The sequence below is a fragment of the Loxodonta africana genome, unplaced genomic scaffold, assembly GCF_030014295.1.
Source record: "Loxodonta africana isolate mLoxAfr1 unplaced genomic scaffold, mLoxAfr1.hap2 scaffold_181, whole genome shotgun sequence".
NCBI classification, from domain to species: domain Eukaryota; kingdom Metazoa; phylum Chordata; class Mammalia; order Proboscidea; family Elephantidae; genus Loxodonta; species Loxodonta africana.
This window is the reverse complement of record NW_026974925.1, coordinates 77,013-89,605: the sequence shown is the minus strand read 5'-3', so window position 1 is coordinate 89,605 and position 12,593 is coordinate 77,013. Positions and strand designations below refer to the sequence as shown.

At 44.5% G+C, this 12,593-nt stretch overlaps 1 long non-coding RNA gene across 1 annotated transcript in view; it reads right to left on the bottom strand.

The window, feature by feature from the left end:
• Nucleotides 1-12,095, bottom strand: part of LOC135229299 (uncharacterized) — a 55,689-nt gene extending 43,594 nt beyond the window's left edge. Inside the window, exon 1 of the long non-coding RNA XR_010320083.1 lies at nucleotides 11,406-12,095. This is a non-coding gene — a long non-coding RNA (uncharacterized LOC135229299). The remainder of the gene's footprint in view (nucleotides 1-11,405) is intronic.
• Nucleotides 12,096-12,593: the final 498 nt, after the last annotated feature.

Here is a 12,593-nt window from a genome sequence, read left to right as displayed (position 1 = left end):
TGTTGACTTCTTTAAGTGAACATTTCAATTCATTTTTAAGATATAATTTCCCTCCTCCCAGCCTCCTAGCCTCTCCCACAACAGTTGCCATATTTTTTCCTAGTGCGCTGTTTAGATTCAAACTGGGCCCTTGGAACTGAGCGATGTCAGCGATGATGTCACACAAGAGTTACTGGAAACCTTGGTGCTCACTCAGATCCCAACTGCTCTTTGTGGGTCTGAGGTCTCCTGTGGGAGAGCGACTTTGGATACCAAATTACAAACGGTTCTGCCTAAATCAAGGTCCCCAACTTGTGAGAGTTTGGGACATCATCTCTACGTGGGAGGAGAAGAAACATCTTGCCGTTGACCATCCTTCGTGGTTCATCTTCACCCAGCCAGAATGGAGCGGCAATACATGAGGAAGAGGCCTTTCTCCAAGGCCCGAGGTAAGGGTGGGAGGAAAATTCAGTCTGTGTGATGGGTGCTGGGCAGCAAGGGGTTTGATTCACCCCGGAGACAAGGACCACAAGGGATCACCGAGGCTTTCACCTGAAAAAACTTCCTGTCTATTAGTAAACAGTAAGAAATTATAGTGTGAATAAATAAATGAAGGAATAAATAAGTGAGTGAAGTATAGAATTCTACTGTCATCTGAGGGGCTTCCATAACAGTAGCAGACAAGTCAGATTTGTGAACTCTCCTGCTTTGTTAGTGGAAAGAACGCAGGTGGGCAACTGGGGCAGTGGGTATAGAACCAGGGAGAAGGGTGGTTACAGAGACTTGTACTTAATTTTTTCAAGAGAATGAATTAATATATCATGCGAATTAAAAAAATATATCAAATTTATCAGGAGGTTTTGGGAGTGGGTGGTGTGATGGAGCACAGTACGACACATTCATTCAGAGTTCCCAGTCAATGTAAGCTGCCACAGTCCTCAGCCTGGACTCAGGCGGAAGAAGGTCCAGGAAGGCCCTGCCCCTCTAGCTCTAGGGATTTCCCTTCTCCTCCAAGGTCTCCTGACCATCTTTACCTAAGGGTTTAACATTTCTTCTAGGTAAAGACAGCTATAGTATAGATTGTTTTTTTTTTTCTCCTGTAATTGCAAAGTTTTATTTTTTTAAATTGTGTTGAAAATATACATAAAACATAACTGAATGATTTCTAATGTATGAGTCAGTGATACTCATTACATTCTTCAAGTCGTGTAACCATTCTCAATATCCTTCTCCAAACTTTTCTACAACCATTAACACAACCTCAATGCCCCAGTGGAAAAACTTCCCCTTCCCCCTGCCCACACCTGGCAACGACCAATAATCCTTGCTTTCTATATATTTGCTTATTTCATGTAAGTCAGATCGTACAGTATTTGCCCTATACTTAGGGCAAATACTAACTTATTCCATTTAGCATGATGTTTTCAAAGTCTAGCAGGAAAGAATTTTAAAATTCCAACTATAGCTAACCTCAGTTTCTGCTATCATTCTTAGTTATCCATTCTTTCTCCGACTAGTCTGCCCCCCCTTTGTCTTCTTGGTTGCTGCCCCATTCTGCCCTTCAGTGGCTGAGCCCTGCTTTCTGCCCCCTCCTTGATCTCTGTATCCTTCTAACCAACTGCTGGCATGTTCCATCTCTGAATCTTGTCTCTCTCTCGAGCTTTCCCTCCATCCAACGCACCCGACCGAGCTCCATCTCTTTCTGCATCCTGAACTCTGCAGTCCTTCCCACAGATTCAGAAACATACACAGACCTTTAGGTTGACACAGACAACCCACTGAGACATACACAGCGGAGGAGGCTGTGTGTTCTCTCTCTGAAGTTCTTGCATCAAGGTTCTCAGATACGGCCATCTCTTTCTGCCTCACTTCATCTACTAAGGACTGGGCTTCTATTCTGAGAAAAACAATTTTCATCTTCTACTGTGGCTGGGTTAAGAAGGGTGCAAGGAAGAGGTACACATGTAAGAATCATAACTAAATATACACATTCTTCTCTTTACGTATAACTCCTCTATAAAAAGCCTTTCAGTAAAAAGAGGATGAAAAGAGGTGACCATTGCTCTGGAGTGTTTACCCTCCAAATTTACTAAGAATATCACCCGCATACAAAACATCAAGTCACACATTTATTATGAAGCTTCATGGGAATGAGGTCATTTCTAAGTTCCAAAGGAACAAATTCATTGGAATTCAATAAATGTGGAATTAAAGAAAAATAACTTCTTAAAAAATGAACTACCATAAACAGTGCCACTTTACAATGGAGACTTTGTCTTCCACAGCAGTGCCCCCAAAGGGTGGTGGGTCTCTGGGGAAGAAGAAAGAAAGCATGGGGTCTGCAGAGGTGGAGGATGTGGTGATGGAGAGGCCTCCAGGGGTCCCTATGACCAAAGCTTTGGGGTCACAGGTGAGAATAAGGACCCTGAAAGCTCAAGGAAATTAACTCTCTATTCTCAGAGGTCTCTATCCAAGAGGAAAATGCACAACAGTCAACAACATCCCATGAAAAAAGTCGAAGCTCCAGGCCCAGGAAGATTCCAAAACAATCTGAGAACTCTTTTCTGTCATCTTTCACGGAGCAGACCTCTCACTCCTCCAGCTACGGGGCTGCCCCAGGAAAGCCATGGGTCAGGTGTGCATATTTCACCAAGGTGCGCACGGTCAAGGGGGTGGCGGTCTCCTGGCAGACCAAAACCTCCTTTGCCCCTGTGGGCAAGATGCCCCAGGTCTTTGAAGCCGAGCTCTCTGAGGAGAGCACCATCGGCTCTGCCCCAAGTCTGGCCAATACTGAGTCCCTGGTCAGCAACCTGGAGCCCTGGCAGGAGGGGCCCCAGACCTGTACCCAGGAGCCCACCGACCAAGGGGAGGAGCATGGGGAGAGACCCCGCGCAACCACCCCGGAGTGGCTGGTGACCCGTAAGCACGGCTTCCGCTGCGTGGCCTGCTGCCGCGTGTTCGAGTCCCGGGAGGCCCTGGTTGCGCACGCGGAGCATGGTGTGACTCAGGGCTTCAGCTGCCGGGTCTTCTTTGAAAAGCTGCTGGAGAGGCAGCTGCCACGCTCAGTGCAGCGCAGGCCCAGACGCTGCCACCAGCTGGCCAGGCGTTGCCTGATGGCCGCCAAGAAGAGGGAGGTGAGGGAGAAGAGAGCGGTCTGCAGACTCCTCGAGGAGCAGCTGGAGAAGCAGAGAGAAGAACTGAAGAGGCTGAGGCACCAGCTGGACAGGCTGCAGAGGCAGGAGACCAGGCTGCAGAAGGCGCAGGCGCACCACCGAGGCCAGAGGGGGAAGCGCCTGAAGACGAGCTAGAACCCCGGGACTAGGAGGAGCAGGGCCTTTGGGCTGGACACGTGGGCCCTTCAGGAGAGACCTCCATTCAGGTTCGTTTAACCCAGCTCCCCTGGAAGATCATACCGTCCTTCCCCCTGTGACCCCAACCCTCCCAACCCAAGTGCACAGAGAACTCCAGCCCTAAGGGGGATCTGGATGGAAGAAGTCCCAGATAGCTGACCGCAGACACCAGGTCCCCTCAGAGGCTCCCCTGGCCCAGGAGAGGACAGGACAGGCCTCATCTGGGTGGTGAGATCTTGGGACCCTAAGGATGAGCGCAGCATAAATAGGGAAAGGGAAATGGGATTTCGGGGGACTTGGGAGGATTGGGGGGGGCCCTGCTGAGGTGTGATGGTGAAGGGGGTGTCACTGAGTTCTTTGGAGGAGAAGGAATCAGAGAGATGGCAGGCTGTTGGGAAACATGTCTGCAGGTGAGCAGTGGACATAAAGCCCTAAACAAACAACTCTGGGTCCCTTCCCAGCAGTATAGAGGCAGAGAAAGAGACAGGGCTTGGTAGGAGGAGAGGAGGGCAGGTGGAAGGAAAATGAACTCACCCCATCCATGTCTTCTGGTCTCCTAGGGTGAATTTGGGTTTATGATTGGGATGCATCCTTTTTGCCACATTAGGGGAATGTAAGTGGGAGGTGGTGTAGAAAAATCCCCCTGGGTGTTAACCATTTCTGGATAAGAGTTGATCCAGGGCTTGCAGGATATTTCCTGTAGAGCATGTCCTAGGGGAAGGGGTAGAGCTTTGGAACTTTTTCTTCTCCTAAATCAAGCTGTACATTCCGGTTCTTGACATGTCAAACAAACATGCTAATTTTTTTTTTGTTTTCCTGTGGTCGATCTGACCTGTCCCGAGGTCAAAGAACTGGAAGAAAAAGGCCCTCTGAGGTGAAAGAACCAAAAGAGAGGACAGGCTTCAAACCCGGGGAGAACAGCGAGAACACAGGTGATCAGAGGTAATGGTGGGAAGGGGCAGATTCAGGCCCAGACTCAACAGTGGACAACAAAGCCCCAGTCTCAGTCACAACATCAAATCCCAAGTCTGGGGAAGCCCTGGACATGACAGGGGTGTATCCATCTCTCTAGGAAATGAGACCACAAGTATCACAGGGAACCCCCAGGGGCAGAGGAATGGAGGGCAGGGCCTCTAGGATGGGCATCTCCGTCCACAGTCTGTCCTGTGTGTATTCCTCAGAGTGACAGAGACGGCTCCTGCGAGGCAGAGGGTCACAGGCAGAAAAGAACCAAGGTGTTCAGACCAGGTAAATTCTGCAGTCTCCTAAGAATCCAAAACGAAAACTCAGAGATTCTCAGAGGTATCAGGGTGGGAGGGGTTGGTATTCCCAGGCTGGGGAGAGGCTGGCTGGGGAGGTGCTGCTTTCTGAAATCTTTTCATCAACATCTTTCTTCTTAAAAGCTACCTTCCCAGTTGATGTCCTCTATGATCTATGCTCAGACCTGAATGGGGCCTAAAATGCACAAAGGTGGGTTATCCAGTGGGGCTAGGCAGGGAGGAGGTGGAAGCAGCATATCCAGGAAAGAGAATCTTCTAGAGGCGCATGAGTTACCTAGTGAATTGCACATGGCGTCCAGCCTTCTACATTTAGCTGTAGACGTGTGCTTGCAAGACGTGTTTGAGGGGTAACTCTACTGACTTCCCAAAATTATTTTTGGTCATTTCCAGTTATAGAGACCAGAGGAACTCACTGGCTCCAAGAACAACAAGAAATCCACTGGATCTGATTATTACTTTCTGCGGTGTGCTCTCCTGCCAGTGATTCAAATCTTTTGTCTGTCATTCTGGAGGATTTTCACCTATTTTAAACATCTAACAAAACACGTTAAAATATACATATATCTATGATGTTTATGAATTTCCAAAGCTCTGAAATTGTTTTTTATCACATTTGCAAGATCACAGATTTGTATGACAAAAAAATTTATGTCAGGGTCCCACCCTCATATGTAATTTGGTCCTGCTCCCCCAGGGTATCCAATGTTAATAGACACATGTGTAACCTTCCCTACACCTCTCTGCAGGGACACATATACACAGTCACAGGTACACAGGTATATCTGCTGGGGTGTTTACTTTTATGAAAGCCTGGTCACACTCCACCCACATTGCTCTCGCCCCTTATTTCACTTGATATTCTACCTTGATTCTCTGTAAGTCATTAGATATGGCACTGACACTATATTTTTTGATCTTTTAACTTACATGAATAATTTAAATAGATGATATCAATTCAGTACACTTTATCTGGACTTTTACATGTTCTTGTCAGAAGCTATCAAGTCAGTTCTGACTCACAGTGGCCCTTTGCACCACAGAACAAAACACCACCCGGTCATGTGCAATCCTAATAATCTTTGCTATATTTGAGCACACTGTTGCAGCCACTGTATCAATCTCATTGAGGGTCTTCCTCTTTTTCACTGGACCTCTCCTTTACCAAGCATGATGTCCTTTTCCAGGGACTGGTCCCTCCCTCTTGATAACATGGCCAAAGCCATCCTTGCTTCTAAGGAATATTCTGGCTTTCTCCCTTTAAGACAGATTTGTTCGTCCATACATAACACTACTAAAATGGAAACATTATCATCCATGCTTTTTAAGTCCACTCTTCCTGCGTGTTCTACCTCTCCTCCCCCTGTTCTTTCCTGCAAGTGAATCCAAGATAATTCAGGTTAACAATGTGGTAAGTAGTCTCTCTTATCCTTGCTTAAACAAGGACACAGACTTATACACACTCATAAACATAAACAGGTATCCAAGCATATTCAAACAATTGATATTGTTTAACCCAGATGTGCTCATTTTATATACACTTCTCTGCAACTAGATTTTTTCAGTAATACTTCAATAATACCTCACAGATATTTTTCCCACTCAACTACTACAACTCATTTATTGATGATGTAGCTTTACCATAAGTTATCTATCATTCAACCATCAATGTACAGTCAACGTTTGGTCAACACTAATAATAACTATCCTTTGTGTACTACAGGATCTGTTTCTGTGCAATAGACTCCATAGAGTGAGATTTCCAGCTCAAAGTATGTTTTAAAAGTACAGAGCCATGGCCATGTCTTTCCCCTAGAGGCTGTCCTAAAGCACCCTTCCAGCCATGTCTCAGGGTATCCTTCTCCCCACAGCCCAGCCAGTCATAGATGGTGTTGATTTTTAAATTGTGCCAGTTTCACTGGGACTTTGATATTTTCTTAACTACCAGTGTTTTTGAGCAACTTGGACTATGTTTATTGGGCATGTGGATTTCCTGTGAACGATCTTTTTGAATTCACTGCTCATTTTTCAAGTGCTTAACTTTTATCCTTCTGTGTAAAATGGAAATTGTTATTAAGTCTTGTCATCTCCATTTCACATGATTTTCCAAATCTATCATTTGTGTATCACATTTTTGCAAGCTTTGTCCCCCAGAACGGTCACTTGAGTCAGCACCGTTTATTAAATAAATATAATTTTCTCAAAATACCGCCTTTATATCAATGGTTATTGTGACTTCTTAGCAGATTTTGTTTCATTGGTCGACTTGTCAGTTTCTATGCTATGTAATATCAATTTGTTCTGTTACCTGAAGAGGTAGACACCTGTCAGTATCCTGCTTTTTCATGTTTTTCTTCTCTATACCTTTTAAAGCAGCCGTAGTGTTGCAGTGATTAAGTGCTCATCTGCTAATCCAAAGAAGGTTTGGCAGGTCGAACCCACCAGGGGGCACTGAGGGGAAAGACCTGTTGTTCTGCTCCCATAATGATCACAGCCTAGAAAACCCTATGGGGCAGTGAAATGGGATCACTATGAGTCAGAAATGGACTCCAAGTCTCCTAACACCAGCAACATCCTCTGCTATCTACTGTACTATTTGTAGCGTATGATCACTGTATACAATTCAAAAACAACTATCTTAATATTCCGACTGGAAATACATTCCACTTATATATTAGTTTTAGGGACCTCCATTTGATTGACAAGACTTCTCATTTGAAAATATGGCATATTTTTTGCATACATTCAGGTTTCATTTTATGTATTTTTAGTACATTAGTTTTCATCATAGAGGTCCTTTGATGCTCTGGTCAAAACAATGTTTTCCTAAATATTTTACAGTTTTGAACACAGTTTGATCCAGTCAAGTAGTAGGGGAAAGAGAAGGGTCTGCCCTTCTCACCCTTGCCAATTTGAGACCCTCGTGTCTATACTGGAGACAAACCATTGATTTTGATGTATTCGTCTTTTATTCAGGTATGCAATTATATCATCATTATTTGAAAAATCTCTTATTATACTAGTTATTTAAATTTTCTAGTTTATTCCTTCACCTGAAAACTATGTTGAGTGATGCCAAAATTTTTGTCTAGTTCCAAATTTATCAGAATGAGTTGAATATTAATTTTCCATTTATCTCACACCTGCTAAGTTTGGGGAGAATCTATTATGCCCCAATAGATAACTACTACTCTGACCTGCTGACCATTATTGGAATCACACACAACTTGTTTCTAACGGTTAAGTACTTCCACCTGGCCTCTGTGGAGCTGGGATCCCATGATTTGCATTGCTACTAGGCAGCCCAGCTCCCACTAACAACCTGAGCCTATAGACGATTGTTGCTGTTAGTTGTCATCAAGTCATTTCTGACTCATGACCACCCCATGTGGGCATAGTAGAACTAACTGTTCAATAGTGTTTTTAAGGCTTTCATCCTTTAGTAGTTGATGGCCAGGACTGTCTTCCAAGGACCCTCTGAGTATGTTCAAACTGCCAGACTTTCAGATAATAGTCAAGCACTTAACTGTTTGTGGCGTCCAGGGACTCCCTACAAAGTATACATATTGGTAAGCTCTATGTTGCTGGTGCTCCCCTCATCTCCGCATTCCTTATTCTTTTGATGAAATGGGTATCCTTCAGGACCTCCAAAAAATGGTCTTATAGAAGACTAACTCAGACATGCCCACATATTGGAGGCTTTTAATCCCTCTTCCAACATCTGACCTAGCAGGTCTGGCATTTCCATTTCAGAGAATGTGGGCCATTGCCTTTTCTAAGCTTCCAAAAGCAATCCCACAGCATATTAAACCCATTTCCAGAACCCTTGCTACGGCAATAAATCCTTGTCAACAAACTATCCTTGACCCAACTTTATATTAAACTCCCCTTGACTCAGCACCTTCAGCACCCACTCCTCAGCACACCCCCGTCCTGCTCACACAAGGCAGCCAGGTCTTGCAGCTCCTTCAGTGTACAGTCCCTCCCCCCTCAACCACAACAGCACTGCCCCCGGTGGCTATGCTGGTATCTGACAACTAAGTATCTGGACAAATGCATGGGACACTATCTCAGGACTCTGCAAAGGAAAGTGTTGAAGGTGGATGGGGGCGGGGTGGGAAGAGAACATAAAGTATGAACATTCCAGAGGCTGAAATTAAATGAGCCCAAATCTCACAGCTGCACGCCCGTTGTGGACAGAAACAGGCCCGAGAGAAGCCCTCTCTCATATAAATGGGATAGAAGGTCCGTAAAGGAGAGAGACAAGCAGCTGGGCAGGTGGGCACACGCCTGAAACTCTGGCAGAGGAGAATCCTTCTCTCTGACCAGAGTATGGAAGAACCAAATATTGTAGAGAAAGCTCCATTACATTTTCTCTCTCTCTGCTGTTAACTGGCACCTAGTCAATTCTGCCTCAAAGGGTGAGACTTTTCAAAAGCAGATCACCAGGCTTGTCTTCTGAGGCGCTTCTTGACACGTTCAAAGTGCCAGCCTTTTGGCTGGTTGTCCAGTGCTTTGGCCCCATAGGCAGAACCAGTCACTGATGTGCACAACAGAATGAGGAGATTAAAGCCCCAGCATTCCCGCCAGTGGGCCAGGAAAGCACTCCTTCTGAACTCAGAGAGCAGAAGAGAAAGAGAAAGAGGAGGCTGTGCAAGAAAGAGATTCTGCAGACTTGCTATGAACTCCTGGTTCACCCCCCAGGTGCGTATCCATTGCCCTGACCCTAAGAAGCATTATCAAATCCTTTAAGACCCGCACTATGGGTTAGAATGCCATCGAGGTTCCATACTGAGTGGCGCTCACATAGATTAGACCTAAATACACCTGCAAAGCCTTCAAAAATTGAACTAACATTTGAACCATAGAATACAGAAGATGGGACAGAACTTGGAGCCTGAACATAACTGGGTCAATTGACTGCTAAAAACAAAAAAATTCTCCATAAAATTTAAGCAGGACTTGTACTCTCAAAATCATAAGAAACAGATTTTAAAATGCTATTCTAATCCAAGAAATAACAGGGACACTTTTTAAATAAATGGAAAGATAATAGGTGCTATTTGCAAATGAAAATTTTACATGTTAAAAGTACAATCGTAGAAATCAAAATTTCAGTTGATATTTTCACAATAGCAGAATGGTGATGACAGAGAAAAAAACTAAATACTTGAAATAGATCAGTAGAAAATATCCATTCTGCAAACTGAGAGGAAAATATGGAAAAAAATGGACAGTGCCTCAAGAACTAGACAAAAAGCTTATTTATTGGAACTCCAGAAGAAGTGGACAAAACGTGTGGTGAAGAAAATAGTATTTGAAAAAATACTGGCTGAACACTTTCCAAATGTGGTGAAAGACATAAACTTACAGATTCAAGAAGTTCAGCAAACCACAGCAAGTTAAATAATTCCATGCCCCAATACCGAATTTTCACAAAAATATTCTGCGGGTTATGGGTTTTTTGCCAACCCAGTGGGCCTTACCCCACATCCCAAATATATTTGTAAGTACATTACTCTAATTTTTTTTTTTTTTTAACAGCAGCATGTAAAAAGAAAAAAAACAGTATACTGTACTCACAGACATACCCGGGAGGGGAAAAACAGTTGACACACATATATATATATAGAACATGGGTTACTTGCATAAAAATACCATACATCATAATCAACTGCAGAATAACAAAGGTCAAGAAAATACTCAGGAAGGAGGTAGAGAGAAAACAACACATTTCACCTGAGAAAAATAATTTGAATGACTCTGTATTCACTATCAGAAGCCATAGAAGCCAAAAAAAAAAAGATTGTGAAACATCATTTTTTCAACCCTGAAAGATGGAAATATTAACCCAGAATTCTATGTCCAATCATTACCTTCAGGAGTAAAGCACAAGTAATGCCATTCTTAGGGGAAAGAAAACTGAGAGAATTCATCACCACCAGACTTCTAAGTGAAACACTAAAGGAAGTACTTCAGGTGGTAGACTTGGAATTTCAGTTGTATTTATGGAAAGCAGAAAACGTGGAAACTATGTGGATAAATATACTATGTCAACACTGTAGTTACTGCACAACATGGCGCTGAACAAGCCTCTTTGGAAAGTTTTTCCAGTCTCTTGGAAACGCTTGGAAATACATCCTGGCAAATCATTATTAGAGAATGGAATTAATTTTGACAATACCTGAGATATGTCTGTAGTCAAGTCTAGTGAATAAACTGGAAAATAAATTTACTGACTGAAACTAAGGTGTGGTAACAAAACATGAGCCTCAGTTCCCGTGTGGCCATGAGCTGGCTCTGAAGGCCAACCTTCCCCAGAGAGGCAGTTCAAGCACATGGGGGGCAACGACTTCCTGTTGATATTGCTAGGTGCCATCGAGTGGGTTTCTGAGTCATTGTGGCCTAGTGTAAAAGGAGAACTTCCCCGATAGGGTTTCCTGGTTTGTAATCTTAACGTAAGCAGTTCGCCAGGTCTTTACTCCTTAGAGCCTTTTGGTGGGTTCAAAAAACTAACCTTCGGTTAACAGCCGAGTGCTCAAACTTGGCACCACCTGGGATCCTTGGAGCAATGGCAGCACCACAGAATTTGGTAGAAACCTTCCCATAGGCCTTCTCTGAGAGGTAACCCCTTGCTTAAGGACCAAGTTTAGGTTTTATATATACTCATTCTACATAAAGTCTAGATAAGAACTACAGTGCTTCCTTGAGCGGACAACCTTGTATATGCCCTCCATAAACAAAATGTGTCAAGGGCAAAGTTTAATATTAAACCAAGGCATTTCCCGTCAGTCCTTACCTGAGAAGGTCTTCGTGAGAATTTCCTGAGACTCTTGGAAAAGGACTTAGTAGACACTGCTTTCTTTTTACCTCTTCGCTCCTGAACAGAAACCTCTGCTAAGAGGTCATGCGTAAAGCTCCAAATGCCTCTTCTTATCCTGAATGTAAGCCGTGTAATAAGACCAGGAACTAGGCATTCAGCTGGGTGAAGAAACCCAGGAGTACTTCCTGTCTTCAACACCTTCCAGTTCCAGCGAAATCCTGTTACAAGTCACTAGATCAGCCCAGGAGCTGGAAGACTGAAATTCCTGGTCCTCTGACAAGTGGGAAGGGCAGGGTGGGGTTAGGCAGAGCCTCCTTGACCATCACTTGCCCCAAGAGGCTCTGGAGGCTGCTTCATGTTATAAGTCAAAGGCCCTTCCAGCCCAGGCACATAAGAGCAGGGGAAGACTTTGTCCATTGAAAGAAAAGATGTGCACAGGAGTGGCAGGTTTTAGGGCACTCAGCATTGGTCAGCTTTGCGACTTCAGGACATCCTGGCCCATGGTCGCCTTCATGACTGGGCCTTTATAGCCTCTTCACCTCTCCGTCCTTCCCAGTTTTCTCCCAGCACCATGAGCTGTGGCTTCTGCTAGTTTCAATGATTTCAGTATTTCAGTAGCTCCTCACCCCACTCAGGGGAGGCAGTTTTGCAGACTGCAGGACACAAATCCACACTGCTGTTTACATGTCCTTCAGCAGAAACACTTCCGAGGGTACAAGTTGGCCTCAGAGATTCTGAGACCCAGGCAGAGAGAAGCCCAGGGGGAGGGTCACTGGCTTCAGGAAGTGTCAGCACTCTCAAGGGTCATGTCCCTGGGGTCATGCCCAACTACAGGAAAAACGAAGTGGGCTCTGAGGCTCCTTGTGTTGACTGTCCAGTACACAGGCCCTGGAAGCCTTGGAAGGATTCTGTCTTAGTCTAACCCAGCACTGGGGAAATCCTCACAGGGTAACAGCAGTGATATGCCTGGGGATCTTTATTCTAAAAGTCTCAAAGCAGTTGATAGAGTCTTGTGAGGTAGGAGATGAGAAAGCTTGGGACCACCGAGAGAGGGTGGCAAAAGAAGGAAGACTTTATCACTCCCTCTGTTCAAGTTTTTTTTTTTTTTAATTCCAACTGGGGCTCCAAACAGGTCTTTGTTGTTAAAGTTGTATTTTTCTGTGT